General features: G+C 37.8%; 1 long non-coding RNA gene across 2 annotated transcripts; it reads left to right on the top strand.

Annotated features, from left to right (window-relative positions):
* Window positions 1–604: 604 nt before the first annotated feature.
* On the top strand, window positions 605–16,341 carry LOC103727408. 2 transcript variants are annotated; one of them, XR_003848140.1, is made up of 4 exons: window positions 605–754; window positions 12,126–12,350; window positions 12,987–13,129; window positions 15,048–16,341. It is a non-coding gene; the product is annotated as an uncharacterized LOC103727408 (long non-coding RNA). The 2 variants fall into 2 exon arrangements; XR_606948.2 differs by lacking the exon at window positions 605–754 and adding an exon at window positions 1,132–1,172.
* The last annotated feature ends 94 nt before the right edge of the window (window positions 16,342–16,435 follow it).

Below are 16,435 nucleotides of genomic sequence, written 5' to 3'. Positions count from 1 at the left end.
ATATATATTTTCTTTACCTTAATTTCTGTTTTGTTTGAGATAGAGTCTCATGTAGCTCAGGCTGGCCTCCAACTCGCTAAGAAACTGAAGATGACCTTGAACTTTTAATCCTCCTGCCTCCATCTCCCAGGTGCTAGGATTAGAGTTGTGTGCCCACACAGCCAAGCTCCTTAGTTTCTTTTTTATTTTTGCTTCATGTGTTTCCTCTTTTAAGTTCATCCTTTAATTTTAGTAGTATTTTGATTATTAAAAATCTTTTGTGTAAGCCGGGAATGGTGGCAACACATGTTTAATACCAGCATTCAGGAGGCAGAGGCATGTGGATCTCTGTGAGACTGAGGCCAGCCCAGTATACATAGTAAGTTCCAGGCCAGCTGCAGGGAGATCATGTCTCAAACAAAAACAACAACAAAGAAGTTTTGTGTAAGTGTGACAGATAAAGTTCTCAAAGAATTTTAAATATTTTTTAAAAATCTTTTGTGTGTTTTGCATGTCTGTTTTTGGTTGCCCATCAGAACTTAATGGTAAGACATTATGGATAAAGATACTACACACTTTGGTCACAGAGCATGGAGAAATCAAATTGGAAGCATCATCCCTGATGGCTAGCTTTCATAGTACCAGTATGTGCTATGCAAGTTGCTGAGGGAGAAAAGTCATCAATGGCCTTTTTCAGCTGTGATCCCTGTGAGCTACAGCAATGATCAGCATGGCAAGAAATGCCCACAAGTGCAACAGTGGCACAAATGTTATGGTAGGTAATCAACTGCTTTCTTATTGGGTTTAAGGAAGAAACATATGCCCAGTATTATATTATATAATATAAATAATCTAGCCAAGAACTCATGGTTGGGGAGCTCATAGGCCCCATGGGGTGAATGTATTACTATTATTTTACTAAATGGACATAGTATCAAACTGTCCTCCAAATTCTTATCTTTCTACCCATAGATTAATGCAGTTCTCAGACCTCATCAGAGAAATTTCTTCATGCAGTTGATAGTGATTAGCACAAAAACACAAAACTCAGGGCTGCAGAGATGATTCAGTGGTTAAGAGCAGTGGCTGCTCTTACAGAAGACTTGAGTTCAATTCCCAGCACCTGCACAGCAGATAACAACTGTCTGTAACTCCAGTTCCAGGGGATCCAACACCTCTTCTGATCTCTGCAGGTATTGCATGACATGGGTGCACTTACATAAATACAGGCAACACACTCATACATATAAAATAAAAATTATAAATAAGTATTTAAAAAAATCAAAAAACTCACAACTGATCAAAATGTAGAGAATAAGTGTCTATGGAGTGCTCATTTACAAATGGGACATTTACAAGGCACCCCTTCTCTAAGGCTTAGTAACTATCACAGAAGAGAAAGTGGAATGTTGACTTTATGTGAGCTCGTGGGTGTAGCAGCCCTGTCATGTCCAGAAGACCCTGTTTCATTCTAGTCCTCCCCAACCTCTGGCTCTTACACTTTTTCTTCTCTCAATAACTGTCAACGAAGATGGTTATATCCAAGCAAAAAAAAAAAAAAAAAAAAATGATGAGAGATAAGAGCATTTCACGACAAGCACAAGTTAGGCAATTCATGACCATGAAGCCAAAAACTGTAAAAGATACTTAAATGAATACTATACACAGAGGAGGGAGAAAGATATTCTCAACCACAAGAGCACAAGAAAGATAAATTTCCTGAAAGGAGAGTTAGGAAGGCAGGTATCATATACAACACAGTGCACCATCAACTGCCTAATAGGAGAGAAAGTAAAGAACAACAATAATCCACCCAGGCAGAAAACAGCCAACAAAATTACAAGAATGAGTAAACATCTCTCAATAATACAATGGCTTCGACTTACTGGTAAAGATATGCAAACTGGCTGACTCAATTAAAAAGTTAAATCCAATTGTTTTCTTCAAGAAACATACCTCACTAGTAGACCAGGAGTTAATGAATGGAAAACAACCTGTCAGACAAATGGAAGCCCCAAACAAGCTGACATAGCTATTCTGATATCTACTAAAGTAGACTTCAAAATTAGAAGAGATAAAGAAGGCTGCTAAATATTAACAAAGGCAAACAATTCATCAAGAAGGCATAGCAACTGTAAATAATTACACACCAAATTTTGGGGCTTTCGGATTTATGAAACAAACACTAGTGGTCATAAAATTTCACATATACTTTGATATAATAGGATGTGAAATAGCCCACTGACATTGCTAGATCATGAAAACTAAAAATGAACAAAGCTACTTCACTATACCATAGATCAAATGAACTTAACAGATAACTATGGAATATCCCATCCAATAGACAAGAATTCACATTCTTCCTAGCAATCCAAAGTAATGTCTATAAAATAGACTGCATTCTGGACCCCAAATCAATCTAACAGCCTGAGGACAGCAGGTAACCCAGCTTCTGGAGCTGCATATCTGGAATGAGCTTCACTGCTTGTTGAACTGAGAATTATGAAGCGCCAGTTGAGTGCCTGCCAACTATAGCCTCATCCTTCCAACGCAGTGTTTAGTACTGAGCAGGTGTGTGTGTGCGCTTGTGTGTGTGTGGGGGGGGGTTCACAGAGGTCGGGGAGGATTCCTGGTGTCCTACTCTATTATTCTCTTATTCCTTTGAGGCAGGATCTCTCGTGGGAACTGAAGCGGGGCTGTTTTCCAGCACACAAAACACAAACTAATCAAATGGTGTGTGCTGTGTGTGTGTGTGTGTGTGTGTGTGTGTGTGTGTGTGTGTGTGAGTTCACAGAGGTCGGGGAGGATTTCTGGTGTCCTACTCTATTATTCTCTTATTCCTTTGAGGCAGGATCTCTCGTGGGAACTGAAGCGAGGCTGGTGTCCAGCAAACAAAAGCAATACTACTCTTTCTACTTACCTCTCCCAACACTCAGATTACAGAAGTATGTAATCTAATGTCCCAGCCTTTTTTGACAAAGTCTCCCTAGCCAAAGCCTGCCTGGAACTCATTATGTAGACCAGGCTCTCTCATCCCATAGAGATCTGCCTGTCTCTGCCTTCTGAGTGTTGGGATTAAAGGTGTGCACCACCATGCCCCTTGTCCTAACTCTCCTTTTAATGTGGATTCTGCGAATTCAAACTCTTGTCTTCAAGCTGTGCAGGAAGCTCTTTCATCCACTTAACTATCTCCCCAGCCCCCTTAATAAGGTTTTGAAAGCACAGACTGGTCTATCTCTATGTTTGCTTCTCTACTCCAAATGTAGTCGGGAGACACCACCAGATTAGAGCTTTAGCCACCCCAGGTAGTATCAGTTGGAGAGACTCGGGATCATGGGAAAACCTGCCTGGTTCAAAGGGAAGACATCCAACATTTGACATTTCCAAGTTCAGTAACACCTTAAATGGAAATCAAGACAAGAGTCTCCAACTCAATTATGTACTCCAAAATCTTAGTAAAACAAGAGAAAGCCAGTATTAGAACAGAAATTACTGATGGCTAAAAGACTACTACAAAGATTCAATGAAACAAAGTGTTGGTTCTTTGAAACGATAACAAAGATTGTCAAATCCTTAAATAAACTAGCAAAAGAAAGAGAGAGAGAGAGAAAGAGAGGAGAATTTAACTGAATAAGAGGGATACTATAACATAGTAATGAAATTGAAAGGATCATTGGAGAATATTTTGAAAACCTGTATTTTGTAATGATGGAAAATCCAGAAGAAATTAATAAATTTCCAGGTACATATGACCTACTTACATAACTAAATCCATAAGATTAAAAAAAAAACCCAAATCTATAAGGAGCAAAGAAATAGAAGCAGAATAAGGAGTTTCATCCACAAAAATAAAAGTCCAGGACAGGGAAAATTCAGTGCTATCTTTTACCAGACCTTAAAAAGAAAAATAACAAAGTATTAGGTCAATGACACATATGTATGACTATGCCATGATGAAACCCATTTTTATTGTATTATGTGGGAACCTAGAAAAACCCAGAACAAATACCGGTCTAATGTTCCTTGAACTATTACATAAAATAAAAATGCAAAGAACTCTACCAAATATATTCTGTGAAGCCAATATTACCTTGACACTAAAACCACAGATACAATACAAAATAAAAGTATAGACAAATTTCTCAGATGAATATAGATACATTCTTAGCAAAATTCTTATAAACCAAAATCAACAAAGCATTTCAAAGATCATGCACCATAATCAAGTCAGTTCCACTCCAGGGCTGCCAAGATAGTTCAACATAAGGATGTCAATAAATGTAACACAACACATATAAGTTCGGAGACAGAAATCACAAGATCACCTGAATAGATATAGTAAAGGTGTTTGTCAAAGTTCAACATTCCCTCATTGATAAGGGCTCTAAGGAAGGTAAGGATTGGAGGTACATAGCTGAATATAGCAAAGGTTATATATGACACGCTAGTATTCAATAATATAATAAATTAGTAAAAATTGAAAGCAATTCCTGTAAAATTAGAAACGAGTCAACAGTGTTTACTCTATCTGATTTTATTCTATATAGTAGTTGAAGTCTTAGCCAAAGCAATAAAACTAGAGCAAAATAAAATGGGAACAAATAGTAAAGAATTCAAGTATGCTTATTTGCAGATGACATGATTCTACCCTGTAAAAACTCCACAAGAAAACTTGTAGATTCAATAAACTATTGCAGGCTACAAAATGAACCTACAAAACTCAGTAGCTTTTCTATAGAACAGTAATTACCTTGCTGGAAAGAAATCAAGAAAAGTATTCCAAACCATATGGAGGAATATACTTAACCAAGGAAGTGGAAAACCTGTACAATGCAAACAGTTCTGAATTTTATATGGAAGCATAAAAGGCCCTAAATATCTAACACTTCCTAAGCAGAAATGACAATGCTGGGTATAATAACACTTAATTTGGAGCTGTACTACAGAGCCTTAGTAGCAAAAATAGCACAACACTGGCACAAAAACAGACCTATAGGCCAATGACATAGAATAGTGGACCAAAAAATGAACCCACACAGCTACTGTCACCTGATTTTCAATAAAGGTGCCAAAAATATACATTGATAAAAAGACAGGTCTTCAACAATGGATGCTGGGAAAACTGGATGTTCTCATGCAGAAGAATGAAACTGGATCCCATGTCATACACCACACAAAAATCAAGTAAAGTGTTTCAGAGAACTTAATGCAAGACCTGAAATTGTGACACTACCAGAGGAAAACAGGGAAAATACATTAATTTATAGACATAGTCCTTTGTGAAAGGGACTCCAGTAGTTTAAGAAGTCATTGTAAATGTCAGCAAATGGGAGTGCGTAATACTAGCTTCTGTATAGCAAAGGAAACAAGAGAGTAAAGAGACGGCCTCCAGAACCAAACATCTTCACCAAGTGTACATCTCACAGGGGATTAGTATCTAGAGTATATAAGTAACCAAACATCAAAACACTAACAGAATCCAAATCATCCAATCAGTACCCAGGAAAATGAGCTGTGTAAATACTTTCATAGAAATACAAATTGCCAAAAAATGTATGAAAAGTATTCAACATCTTTAGCCATTAAGGAAATGCAAATTGAAACTACAGGGACATTCCATCTCACTGTTGTCAGAATGGCTATCATTAAGTGGTCAAAAGACAACAACAAGTCCTGGTGAGGATGTGTGGAGACATGAACTCTTACACCCTGCTAGTGGAAATGGAAACTAGTGTATAGGTGACTCAAAAATTAAATAAAAAATACAACCATCATATGATTTAGCTAAACTACTGATGAATATATCCCTTAAGGAATCTGAGACGGCATACTACACAGGTACTTGTACATCCATGATTCCTGCTATATTTTCCACAATAACCAAGTGATGAAGCCACTGTCAGTATCCATCAATGGATGAATGGATAAAATGTGGGATGTACACAATTGATTCTCACTGAGCCATAAAGATGAATGAAATGATGTAATCTGCAGGTAAGTGGGGGACAATGAGGGTAATGCTCAGTATGAGCAAGGTACAATGTTAACATGTGTATAAAAATGTCATAAAGATGCTCATTATTTTGAATGCCAAAAAATTAAGGGTTGAAAACAGGGTTGAGCTCTACGATTATGGCCTAAGTGTTAATGGATGATTTTTGCTATTTTGCATAATTATTGTTATTTTTTAAGATTTATTTTTATTTGTGTGTATGTGTGTCCTGATGTGTATGTATTTATGCATGCAAGTGCTGAGGAGGCAGGAAGCTGATGTCCAATTCTATGGAGCCAAAATTGCAGACATTTGTGTGTGTGTGTGTGTGTGTGCGTGTGTGCTGCCTGACTGACATGGTGCTGAGAACTGAATATAAATTCTCTGCAAGAGTAGCATTCTTACCCTCTGAACTATCTCTCCAGCTCCTACTGTTGCATGTAAACAATGAATAGCAGAGTTGGGATGATCCATTTGATTGGGGGAGCGGTTGTGTTGTTTTGGTTTTGACAGGGTCTCCCTAGTTCCAGCCCACCTGGAAGTCACTATGTGGACGAGGCTGGCCTCCATCTCACACATATCCTTCTGCCTCTGCCTTCCCAGAGCTCACAGTGCTGGGATTAAAGACCCACACCACTATGCCCAGCATCAAGATGATCCATTTGCAATATTGCATCAAGGATCTGTGGTGTCTGGTGTCAGAATTGAAGTGTGATTGTGTAACTGAGAGTGAATTGAAAAAACCCTCTAGCAAGAATCAGAGCCTAGAGAATGTGAGTTTTATAAAATGTGAATTTCTTTAAGTTAGTATTGAGAGACAGTTCACAGAACGTTTCCTGGGGGAAACATCAGATCTGTAGGTTTACAAATCTCTACAGTCTTGAAAAAACTCTGTTATTGTTTTCTCCCAGATTTCAGGACCTATGGTTAAAAATTAGAATATTATGTGAGAAACAGAGGACACATAACCGATCACTTGGAAAAGATGAAAGAATTAAAGGAAGTAAGGGGAAAATCTGGGAAGAAGTTGCAGGGATGTTCTCCTGGAGAAGTCCCTCTGCAAGGCATTTGCTGACATCAGACGGAAACTTGTATCATAAGTTTAGAATCTGAAATTGACCCCACAAATATTTGCCAAATGACTTCAGTGTTTCAGAGCACACCCTGAACATCTCCTTTCCTTTCCTTCTTATATGTGTGCATGTGTGTATGTGTATGTGTGTATATGATCCCAGGTGTGGCCATACACACTCATACGTGATACATTCTTGTCTTAATATCACAACAACTTCACTGTAGTATGTTTTAATGGTGGGACTATATAATGCTATGTATTAAATATTTAGACAATTTTTTTAATTGGACACTTCGTATACATTTCCCATATGGATTTATTTTCTAGACTCATGCCAACAGTTTACTGTATATTAGAATTCCTGAGACTCTTGGGCTTCTAAATCAATACTAAAAGGAGGTTGAAGTGAAACTTCTAGTCCAGCAATTCCTCCTGCTGGGAAAGTGCTCAATTGTGGATCTGTAGATCTGTTCTACCCAAGGGGCAATCTTGAGTAGGCTAGTCAACCTCTCAGAACCTAGGTTTTTGGTATCTGTGAATCAAATGGGTTAACCCAGACTGTATATTCCAGATCTGGTTTATGAAATCCTCTGAGATATTTTCTGTGCTATATCAGGGGTCAAGAGGAAGCTCAGGTAATCTCTGATTTGAGAAGAGTACATCTGATCATAATATAATTATAATATAATATAATATAATATAGTATATATGACTTCACACAGGATGTCATTGGAAAACAAATTTATTAAAAATAAATTCTTAATGACCCAGAGGTACTCTATAAGATATTTGCTATGCTTTGTATGTCTCATGACTTCGTCAAGAGGAAGCTCAGGTAATCTCTGATTTGAGAAGAGTACATCTGATCATAATATAATTATAATATAATATAATATAATATAGTATATATGACTTCACACAGGATGTCATTGGAAAACAAATTTATTAAAAATAAATTCTTAATGACCCAGAGGTACTCTATAAGATATTTGCTATGCTTTGTATGTCTCATGACTTCATGGTGGATTGTGGCAGGTAAAGTAATACCAGAACAGACTACAGAAAGACAAGTTATACAAGGCACATGATGAGCATCTCTCAGTGCTAGCTGTTTCTTACTGTGGTATGAGTAAACTTGTTTGAAGATAGACTCTCAATTTGATATCCTCGGTAAGGTTCAAGCCAAATGCTATTCTTGCCTCCCTCTGACTATTTTTCTTTTTTTATTTATGTGCATGAGTATATTGCCTTCATGTATGCAAGTGCATCCGTATCATGCAATGCCTGAGCAGGTCAGAAGAGGGTGTAGGATTCGCCTGGAACTGGAGTTACAGACAATTGTTAGCCACCATGTGGATGCTGGGAATTGTACATGGGTCCTCTTTAAGAACAGCCAGAGCTCTTAACCACCAAGCCCTCTCTCCAGGCCCCCTCCCTCTGACTTTTAGTAGAATGTTCAGCTCCTACAAGATTTCTTATCGTATATATTTGTGTCTCAGAGATAATCCTTTCATCAAGGATTTGAATGACAATGAAATTACTCTAGGGTCCAGAGAGTTCCTAAGTGTACTTTGCCTCTTTTGGTCATAGCTTCCTATATATAAGCTTAATAAGTATATTAACATCATCCCAATAGTCAAAACATTTTATTAATGGAAATCAAACAAAACATATTAGAATATTTCTCTGAATTTTCAATATTGGAGGTAATAACTGTTGCAGTCTATATTAACAACTTGTTTAATTCATGGAAGCTCAAAATAAAATGAAATATTTCAGTTTAAAGCTAAGGTCTGAAAGAAGAGTGAAACAGAAATGTGAATGATAAAAGAAAATATTCCTACTTTATGCATGAGCAAGATGTAAAGAAAGTGAAAAGATGGTTTCTCCTTCCCATGGGTAGTGCAATAGAAAGCTGTTTATTTTGGTAGTGTTCTGTGCTATATATTCACAACTTCTTTTTTAAAATTATTTTTAGTGTTTGAGAATTTCATACATGAATGCTGTACTTGCTCATTTTTATTTCTCCCTCTCTCCCCTCTGCTCTTCCCATGCCAACCATTTCCTCTCCATTTCATGACCTCTTCTTAGACTAGTATTGTTACATGTGCATATACATATACATAATGTACTGAGTCTATTTAGTAGTGCTTGTGTGCGTGTATATTTAGGGATGACCACAGGGACTGGATAATCCATCAGGGAACTCATTCCTGGAGAAACGGATTCAGCATCCATTGATTGCCAATAGCTCTTCATCCAGATGTGAGACCTTATGAAATTTCCCCTTTCCACATTGGTGTATCAACTGGTGTTATTATTAGCAGGTCTTGCTTAGACACCCACATTGTGGAGATTTCATGGGGATACCTTCCCTGTCAGCTTTAGAATACACTGTCTAGTGGCAGGCTTCCTAGTCTTCTGTCTTTTACAATCTTCCTTTCATGTCTTCCATCAATGTTCACTGAGCCTTAGCTGTAGGAATTGTACTATAGATTTATTAACTGGGGATAGGCACTCCATTGTCATTTATTCACCATCTTTTGACCAGTTGTGGATATTTGTAATAGTCTTCATCTGTTGCAAAAAGAAGCTTCTTTGATGCATAGTGAGAGCTACACTTATCTGTGTATATAAGGATAAGTATTTAGAATACATTTAGAAATTACGCGGGTTTAGGAAACAGGTAGCTGTAGGTTCTCTTCTAGAGTCAATGACTTCTCTATCCATTGGTATTTGGCTGTTTACGGTACCAGATTACCATCTGCAAAGCCTACAAATCACAATGATAATCAATCCAGCAAATATCCTTAGCGGTGTAATAGTGGCACTTTTGGGGGTAACCAATGGTTGTCTAGTTGGACTTAAGCCCACTCAATAGGAATGAATTCAACTTTTTTTTTTTGAGACAGGGTCTCCCTGTATTCCCAGGTGGCCCTGTATTTGCTGCGTAGACTAAGCTGGCCTCAGTCTCACAGAGATCTTCCTGCCTCTGCCTCCTGAGTGCTGGTATTAGAAATATGTACCACCATGCCTGACTTCACTTTTTTTTATATATCAATAATATAAATTCTCAACCTGTATATGATCCCTAATCACTAGGTGAGGATGTTGCTTGAATTCACTGAATTTATTGAGAATAGTAGTTTATGAGAAATGTAATGCACAATGCAACACAACAAACCAGGCTACAGAAACCCAGGAGAATACAGGATGTTCCAGCCTTCTTGGTACGAGCATGATTGGAAAGCAGCTGAGGCCTTATTGCCAGAGTTCTAAGATAACTAGGTTGGAGTGAGTGCTCTCTTTTAGTTCCATTGATGCGTCAGCTTGCCACTCACACTAAACTGTAGGTGAGCAGGACAGCAATTGTGATTGATGATCTTGCTTGAGAAAACTACCTCATTTTCACACTCAGGTATGCCGGTTTCAGCCCATTTTCAGCCCGGTGGATGTAATCCTGATGGTTTTGAGGATCGCCAAAAGCACCTGAAAGTTCATGCAATGTAGCAGTTTATCCTTTTATAAAGGCATAATTTTGAATCTTATGCATCAAAGAATAATAAGCAAGAGAGAGGCACTGAACAAGCAAGTGGGCCTGGGCTGTCTCCATACACCTACACTTCAGACTGGCTATTATTGTTCTTTGCTTTCACTGCCTTCATAATAACTCTTCACTGGTAAAAATCATATTCTTGTAAAGAAAATCTACTGGTTTAGTGGTGAAAATCAAAGGAAAATAACATGTCAGAGACATGGTTCTTAGCTAGAAAGTAGAAAAGTTTGGAGAATGAAAACTTGTATTAGAAATGGCTAAATTACAGAGAAGGTAAAAATATGACTTTTTTTCCAGGGGCTCAGTGGAGAAAAGGGAAAGGATGAGTAAGTAAAGCGTTGAGCACTTTGGGAATAGTGACACTATTCTCCATGACACTGTCATGGTGTATCACATTATGTGTTTGTCAAAGGCCTCGGAACTATAGAATACAGAGAAAGAAGCCTAACCCATGCCATACTGTGGTCATAGGTCAATGTTCACTCATCAGTATTGGTCCTTTAACTGTAATAAGGTTTGCACACCACTGCAAGATGCTCATAAAGAATTTTTTTGCAGAAAGAGAGTGCTGCACAGGAACTATGCATTTTACGCTTATTTTTTCTACAATGCTAAAACTGATCTAGAAATGAAGCCTATTTTTTTAAAGGCTGAATTAGGAGGGATTACCTCCATTGTTACAACATGAATAGTCACACAGATACTAAAGAAATAGGAAAAGAAATCTATGAAGCCATTCCAGTGAGTGCTAATGTGCTAATCTCTGTGTAAAGCTATTTACCAAGTGAGAAACACAATGTTCATCAGTTACATGATTTTATGAAAAACACAACCAATATACAATTGAACTCAAGGGTGTGTTGGAAGAAGCCAAAAGCCTATGCACACATTTCTATGAAGCAACTAGTGAGTCTAATGGATCAAGTTAAATGGGTGAATTAAGAAGTATTTGAAGAGCACTCCATTCTGAAACCAAGAGGAGAAGGCCACTCAGCTGCACATGTTTTCAGAGTAGGAGAGAGAATTTTCACATATTAAAGGAAGATATTTTTGCAGTTGTGCTTGCCCAAGAAGAATAATTTAGTATCTTGAAAGTCAGAAGGCAGACCATGTCCTCTGACACCTTGAAGACGGGTCCCTCTCAAGGTCATCTTCCTGAGTTGCTGTGCTCATATTTCTGTGTAGCACTTTCCATCTCCATCTGCATCTTGATCCTCAGCATAGTACTTTCTGCTTGTTTATATTACAAGAAAAAGAATTGAATGTAATACAGACTTGAGCTTATTTTAGTTACTTTTTATTGTTATATGTATACAAATGACATAAGCTCATATATCTAGCACTGTTAAGATTCTAAAGAATTCAGTGAAATTTTTCAGCTCTAGTTAAGTCTTTTAGTGAGAGGGTAAAATTAAATATTTTTAAACAGGGTCCCTCTGTACCCCCAGTTGGCCTAGAACTTAACTATATAGATCAGGCTGGTCCTCAGTCTTACAGAGATCTTTCTCCCTCTGCCTTCCTAGTGCTGGGATTAAAGACATGTACCACTGCACCTGGCTCATCTGAGGATTCTTGAAGGTCTTGGGAATGCTTCGTTGTCATAGGAACATCTACTTTTCTTTGAAGAAGTGACAACGTTCAGTGTCCTAGCAGAAGGAAAATGAAAATTCTATTAATTTTCAGAAATATGTTTGAGTGCTGAAGCTAAATGCACAGGAGTGATGTAAATGGAAACAAAATGAACAAAGGTAAATATAATAGCAACACAAGCTAATATAATATTTTTCTACAGAAATCGAAACAAGATTCCAGAGAGGCTTAGAAATGTAGCTTATAAATTTAATAGCAGTATAGCAAATGAAGAAAAAAGCATGTTTCTAGCTTAAAATGTATTTAAGCAGGCACTGTGCAATTACTGACAACTTGTGTTTTTCGAGTTCTACCATAGATCTTTTGTGGGCTACATACGTTACTGAGAAAATTTGCCATCTACATGGCAATAACATTAAAAGCATCATTTTGAAAGCACTACATAAAATAAACACTGCCTTGAAAACTGGGTGGTTGCTAGGAAATAATGTCAAGTGCAATCCTCTCCAGTTATGTCTGATTTTTTCCATTTTATATCTTCCTCAATCATTAGGGCTTAACCCCTAAAGGAATTTACATGAGCATAGCTTTCATACCTCTGCAAATATAAATTTTCCAGGGGTTCCATTCAGTCCTTAGAAGGCTTTACGTATTAGTGCTAAGAATTTTGGGCAGGGTCAGTTGTTCTAGAAAAGGCTAACACTTGGGTTCTTGACCATATGGGGGCTTGTACAGCACAGGGGAAGATGGAACGGGGCTGAATCTGTGTGCAAATTTATCTTTTCTTTCAACAGGATGAATCAGGGAGAAAAGGCTTAGGGGTAAGCCAAATCAAGTGATTTGAGTTATTTTAAGAAGAAGCAATTCATTGCACTAGTTGCCAAACTGAAAATGCCTGGACAGCCTGCTCAAAGAGCCAGCAGCAGGAAGAGAGAAGGTGATGCCAGAAACTACTGCCAAGGGGCACTGAGAGAGCATGGGCAGCTCTCCTCCCGTGAATTAGCATTTCAATGGTGCGACTCACTAGGGGGCTGAGAAATCCTGAGTGGTTTCTCTCAGTATGTACCTAAGATTTCCTTTTCATTCATTCTACCTACCCAGTAGAGGTGGGTCCTGACTCACTGACACAAATAGGGATAGCTAATACAGGGAAACAACTCATGTAAGATCTGAAGTTTCCTTCTCTCAGTATCAATAGCTGCTATGCCTACTAGCACATTTTGCGGCACCAGAACAACGAACACATTCATCATCTTATTAAACCTCCTATCACTCTATGAGCTCCTAAAAATGTTCCATTTATAGCTGCAGAACTGAGAGGCTCTAAGTGGTCCAGTGTATCAAAACTTGAAATACAAGCCAGGAGCATTGAAAAACTAAAAGCATTGAAAAGCATTTGGAACCTTTGGTTTCAAAACAAAAGGTCCACTGTTAATTCGTGCAGGAAGACACACCTATAACACTCACGAACTGTGTACTTCCCCTGTGCTAGGTGCTCTGTGTGGAAATATAGATAAAATGAAGTTTTAAAAAATTCCTCAGTTCTGTGTAAGGCACAGAGCACGTAGACCCATGAGAATGATTACCCAAACGACAGTCAGCCCAGAATGGTGAAAAAAATTTTTGCAAAGAAATTTTTATTTTCATATACATGAAAAAGTCTTTACCAAAGGGCAGTCTCCACAGGCAGACTCTCAGAGGTTAGAGTCACACTCATTGTCATGGCTGTGAAAGGGCTGAGACTCTGATTTAAAAAAATCAGTCATTGCTAATAGAATCATTTTAATTTCTGGATTACAGAAAGTGCCACAATGTGGTTAACTCATTAACCACAAATGAGATAGTGAATTAAAGGCAGTCTTATTCACATTTCATTTGATACTTTTAGTAGCAAAAATATGCCTGAATTAAGTCATTTTGAGTTGATAACACTGTCATTTTAGGACAAAATTTATCAGTGCCTAACATTAAAAATATATATTGTGTCTAATGTAGAGAGAGCCAAGATCGCCTTAAATAAAGTAAAAGTAAATATGAGCTGCTTTTAGCCAGTCCCTTCACAAATGTGCAGACAACCAGACTCCCCATGAGAAACTTTCCACTTCTAGGCTTTTGTGAGACAGGAAACTGTCAAGTGGTAGCAAAAGAAGAAAGACTGATTGATAAAGAAACTCAAATACCATGATATACCTTAGATAGTGCTGTTCATCATTTCCTGGTACATGCTTGCAGTCAGGGAAAGGGAAATAAGTTTTGCTTCAACAACAGAACATTTTACTAAACATAGGCAACACAATAGATGAACATAGAATCCTGTTTCATACAACCCACTCAGCCTCCACACATCCAGCTATGCTTGATAAACAGGCACCTGCAGTTTATCTGCCCACACTTAGTGTCATCATACAACTTGTATCAGTATCTAATACAGTCATAGCTTTTATGCCCTCCTGTCATACTTCTCCAGTTTTCTCTGAACACATTTGAGTAAATAGTTATTTGAACCAGTTTGATCTTTGGAATATTTTAGTGAGGATCCCACACAGACCCCCTTCACAGTCAATTTCTAAGACGATGAAAAAAATCCTACCATGTTAGCAGTCCTAATGTTATTACTAAAGGGATGATTTTAGTTTGCATCTGATCCTCACTTTAATACATTTAAAGTCATTATTCCAATGAAAATGAAGCTTGCTATTTCTGCATTCCTACACTGCCCTTCTTCCCCAAGCATCTCGGAAAGGCAGCCTTGTGTCTGTGCTCCATTTGTCACCTGGAGTGTTGTGGCTGGAGCCCTCCAGGGCTGAGTATCACAGTGAGTCTCCCCTTCTTTTTCTCTTGTGTTTACTTCACAGATATGGATTTCTTTGGAGACAAAATCTTACTAGGTCAACAGAAGAGGGACAGGATAAAGTGCCGGCCACTCCTTGTTACCCTTCTCATTCATGAATTGGCATCATGGTGTACAGACTGTCTGGAGGACTGTCCAGGGCAGTAGTGCTTCAAGCACTTCCTGTTAGAAGCACTGTAACACATTCACTAAAACAGAGAGTGCTAAGTGCCAGGGTTCACGGGGTAGTTCTTGGAACTGGAGAAGAGCAAGGGATCTTTGTGAAAGAAGTTATACTTGGACTGAGCCTTGTAAGACAGCAGACTTGTTCGTTTTACCTGAATGCAAGTGCATCTTTGATTTTTCAAAATCCAACATGTCCTTTCAAGGTCCAGCCAGACTGATTCCCCTCTGGAAAGTCATCCATGTTTTCCTTCCACTCTGAACCAGAAGTCACTCTGCACTTCCCTTGTGCTGTCAATGGTGTGCGTGCGTTAATGTGCCTGTGTTTTATGATGGACTAGTCTACGCAGCTCTCAACGGTCTACATCCCTGATAGCACCTAGCACGCATGGCTCTTATTATGGGTCCCCAGTTGGTCTCTATGACAAGCGAATAAACAATGTCATTTGCTCTTTTGTGGCCTGTGGTTTCACTTGCCTGCCCTTTCTACAAAAGAATAATCCAAGCAATTTTCTCATCTTTCCTAATATTTGGGGAAATACATGAAGAAGCTTCACTTTATACACAATGAAAATTGGGCTCAGGGTATGACCTTGTACTTTCTATGTTGATTTATTATAGAACAATATGTAACACAGGAGAAAAATACCTAGCTTAAAAATCTTGTTGCCATTTTATTACAGTGCTTCCCATGAGCAAAAAAGCTGAAAACTAGACTCAGTCTTGATGACTGAGATTAGTTATATCATGGAACTTGATTTTCAGTTTGAATAACTATGTATCTCTGGCATGTACTGATCCAATTTTGCTTGCTGAGTTAAAACACTATATGTGAAGCATTTTAAATATATTATGCCAGCTCTCAAGAGGTTATAGGGGAATGAGCACAATTACTGACATTCCTAAATTAAATATACTTATAGCTAGTTCACTCCCAGTGAGAACATAAATCAGGCAGTAAGATGAATTTACTTTTAACTTCTTCAGACCTACGGAAAGTACTGGAATTAAACATTCTAATTCATTTACTAATTTCCAGTCCTAAAGTAAATAACCAACTCCTTTATATAATAACCAATTCTTTTGGCAGAAAGTTGTGATAACATACAAAAAGTTTTCTACAAAGTATGATTATTAGGAAAATTTCACTTTCTCCCTTAGAAAAGGAATAATGTAAATTAAGTTTTGTAATTGAATTGAAATAGAAATAAAAATTCATTCATTTTTCAA

This window comes from Nannospalax galili, unplaced genomic scaffold (genome assembly GCF_000622305.1).
Source record: "Nannospalax galili isolate Female #2095 unplaced genomic scaffold, S.galili_v1.0 scaffold128, whole genome shotgun sequence".
Classification (NCBI taxonomy): domain Eukaryota; kingdom Metazoa; phylum Chordata; class Mammalia; order Rodentia; family Spalacidae; genus Nannospalax; species Nannospalax galili.
The sequence above is the reverse complement of the archived record's forward strand: the minus strand, read 5'-3'. Positions and strand labels throughout refer to the sequence as shown.